This window comes from Gavialis gangeticus, unplaced genomic scaffold, assembly GCF_001723915.1.
Source record: "Gavialis gangeticus isolate Ggan-Ray unplaced genomic scaffold, GavGan_comp1, whole genome shotgun sequence".
Taxonomy (NCBI): Eukaryota; Metazoa; Chordata; order Crocodylia; family Gavialidae; genus Gavialis; species Gavialis gangeticus.
Window position 1 is genome coordinate 141,823,111 of NW_017729032.1, and position 3,670 is coordinate 141,826,780.

Sequence of the window (3,670 nt, forward strand, 5' to 3'; positions counted from 1 at the left end):
TTCCCTCCATCCCCCTCGGCCAGCACCCCATGCCACCATTGCCTCCAGGGAACAGGGCTGATGGCGAGGAGAAAGGCACTGGCCTCAGCCCTCCATTCCATCCCCTCCGTCCCCAGTGTCATGGTAGCACTCCGCTGCGGTGCCACCACCGCCTCCTGGCCAGAACACTTTTGGAGCATTCTGATTGGTTACGGACAGACAGACAAACACACAGACTAAGGCTTTTATTATATTAGAATACATTCTAAATACCTATATATTTTGGCATTTGATTTTGTTTTTTTATCATAGAAAATCAGAGCTTCCCCTAACACCTTCATTCACCAAGAGTAAGTCCAGATGTGGCTGTCCCTGCCCCCCCCACCCCCCATACCTGCTGCTTTGTAGTGCTAAGCAGCCCTCATATGCCAGCATCCTGCCCCTGTCTATGCTATTGCCCCTCACTCCCATGCCACAGCCTCCTCAGCCCTGCTGGTGCCCCTCACTCCCAACCCACAGCCCCCGTCTACCCTCCACTTGCTCCCTCCTGGTGGCAGTTTCCCTCCTGTACCAGGATACGGGTCCAATTGCAGCTGTCCTCCCAGCTGCTTTGTGGCACTGAGCAGCCCTGACATGTTGGTGCCCTGCCCATGCGGGTGCCCCTCACTCCCAAGCCACAGCCCCCCAGTCCTGCCAGTGCCCTTGTGTGTCTCATGTTGTGCTGTCCCCTGGCCAAGGGAAGCCTGACAGCAGGCAGAGCAGGCAGGAGAGAGGAGGAAGAGAGGAGGAGGAGGGGCAGCGGGATGGGGATGCAGCAGGGGCCACCCATGGAGCCAGGTAGGGTCTGCTTCAGCCACCTTTTAGCTCCCACCAAGCAGGGACTGCTGCTGCCTTCTTGCTACCCCCATGAGTGTCCCTGGCTCACCACTGTCCCCACTACCCCTGCCCCTGCCCCACTGCTCCCAGGCCCTCATCACCCAAATGGTTCCACGTGGTGGCAGCAGGTGCAGCACAGCTCATCCCAGTGAAGCGGGGCTGCCCCTGACAGCAATGGGCTCATTGGAGCTTTGGCCAGCCCCTGCATGCTGCCCAGGGCTGCTACTGCCTGTCCCGGATGCAGTTCCTGGAGCCACTTCGCTGAGACACACCTCGCTAGCCCAGCCCACCCCATGCACTACTGGCCCCAAGCACTTTGATGCACCCACTGCCACTATCTGGAAACATCTGGGCAGTGAGCACCTGGGAGCAGTGGGACTGGGGGAGCAGGGCAGGGACTGTGGTAGGCCAGGGACTTGCATAGGACCAGCAGGCAGGCAGCAGTGGTCCTTGCCTTGTTGGGAGCTAAAAGACAGCTAGATGGCCCCTGCTGCATCCCCCTCCCACTTCCCAGCCTCCTCTCCCTCCCTTCCTCCATCCCCCTTGCCCTGCCTGCCACCAGGCTTCCCTCCCCTTCCCTGCAAGGTCAAGCAGCAGGCCCTGTAACCTGCAAAATCAGGCCCAGGAGCTGCACAGGGACCAGGAAATCATTGGCCCCCTCATTCCCAACTCAGCCTCTTGCCCGCCCCCCCCACTCCCCAGGTCTGGTGCAGGGTGCCCCTAGCAGCTGCCTTCCCCCAGCCTCCCAGGCCCTACTTACCCCAAAGACTGCAGGAGGTAACATAAGTCTGAGCCAGCCCTGGCTGGTCTCAGATCTTCAGGCCGCACCTCTGCCTCTTCTCCCTTTCCCTCTGGACAGGGCTTACGGTTTTGCACCCTTTTGAAAGCAGCTTGTTACAGGCTGAAACTCTGCCTTCTTAGAAGGTGGAGCTTTGAACCACACACAGCTCTTGGCAAACGTTCAAGCCTCTAGCTGGGTGGAACCAATGTGCCTTCCTATCTAATAACAGGAGCCTGAGTGTACTATATATGGCTCACCTTCTCCTGTACAATATTAAACCCCCAAGTTTCTGCCCCCTGACCCTTGAGCACATGGTTCAGTTCTTTCTTATGAACAATAATTCTCTGTTTTGTACTAGCACTCAGATGTTCCAGTGCTTTCCTCTAGAAACAGAGAGGAGGGTACAGTCAAACATATTCACCCTTTCATCCTGGCCATTGTAGCAGTGTACCTCCTCAGTAGGCTTGAGACAGATATTTGAGCAAGTACAATAGGAGGAGGTGGGTTCTAGAGGAAAAGTAGGGAAGGGAAGAGTCAGTTGAGACAGTAGTAAGAAATGGATGGCAGTTCCCTTATCACAGGGTTGAGCACAGTATAAATGGAATCGCCATTTGGGCAGCAAGGGAGAGATGGGCATTTTCTCTGTGCATTAACATTGTTTCTTCACCCTGAAATCCTCACCCACACACAGGCACAGGAGGGAAAAATTAAAAAAAAAAGTCAAGGAAGACTGAAAAACTACAATTCACTTATTAAAATAGCTCATATTTAGAGAGATCTGACTCATGATCTTTGATCTCTTGCGACTGGCAATGCTGGAAGTGAGACACAGAATCTCAGCATGACTGGCCAGTTAACATTACCGTCTAGCATGGGAGGAGTCCAGAAAATAGAAGAACTTTGGCCAGCAGGGAATATGACATGGTTGGCATTGGCCCTGCCTGGCTGGACCCACCACAGATAATTTTGTTGGGATTTCCTGAGGTGGGCAAAGTTCTCCATCTCCACTTTGGGAAGAGTTAATGTTTTACAAAAAATGTACCAGGAATACTCTCTTCAGAGCAGGACTTGCTGACTGGCTAAGGCATGATCATGCACAAGGAATTAAGTGCCATAAATGTATAAAGGAAAACCCTTTAGCCAGCATTCGATTGGTCAGTTACTTGCTAAGACTGAACAGTTTCTTCCTTCCATGCAACCAGCCCCTTCTGTCAAATGGAAAGTGTGACATCTACAGGCCAGCAAAAATGCAATTTAGACATGTGCATGGGGGGGGCAAGGATTTAAAAGGACTGCAGTTGGCCCAATAAAGGAGACCTCATGAAGAATGTTTTGCATTTGAAAGCTTGTTGAACTCTATTCCAACCAGGTAGTTGGACAATAAAAGATAGCACTCTGAGAATCCTTGCCCTTTGCATAATTCCTGGACTGTTATGGCTACAACATCACTCTAACTAATCATCTCTCTAACTACCTAAAAGACAAACAAAAATATTTGCTCAACCAGTGCAGGCAATTCTAGATGTGGATGGGCTTTAAAGCCCCATCATTACTTACTTGTTTACTAATTAGCAGTACAGAATGCCCTGTTATCCCAAGGAAGTTTGGAGAGGCTGCACTTCTGAAGTCAAATCCAATCTCAGTGGAATATTTTGAAAGTTTAAAACCAAAAGCTGGATTGTTCTGCTTCACTTCAGACTGGTTGCCTGTGGCCTCTTAGGGTCCAAACACTAAGATGACCTGATACATCTTCAGTGCCAGAGAGTGAGAGGTGGGAGATGGAGGATTTGTCTTCCCCAAGTCTGAAAGTTTTATATCTTCCCTGTGCCAGTGGGAGCCACAGCTGCTAGAGCTGGCCATAATTTTTCCAGTGAAACATTTTTCTTTCAAACATCCTGTTTTGCCAAAACAAATGTTCCCATGGAAATATGTTTTACTGTGACAAAATTTGCTTTTGGCAAAAATACTGAAAGAAAATATTTCAGTAAAATGAAGCCTTCCTCATGCAAATGGAGCAACCTCATTAGAATGGAT

The 3,670-nt window shown here is 50.8% G+C and overlaps 1 protein-coding gene across 1 annotated transcript in view; it reads right to left on the minus strand.

Moving 5' to 3' along the window:
- Window positions 1-1,657, minus strand: part of GRTP1 (growth hormone regulated TBC protein 1) — a 96,388-nt gene extending 94,731 nt beyond the window's left edge. Inside the window, exon 1 of the mRNA XM_019525193.1 lies at window positions 1,616-1,657. The gene's annotated coding sequence lies outside the window, so the exon portion shown is untranslated. The remainder of the gene's footprint in view (window positions 1-1,615) is intronic.
- Window positions 1,658-3,670: the final 2,013 nt, after the last annotated feature.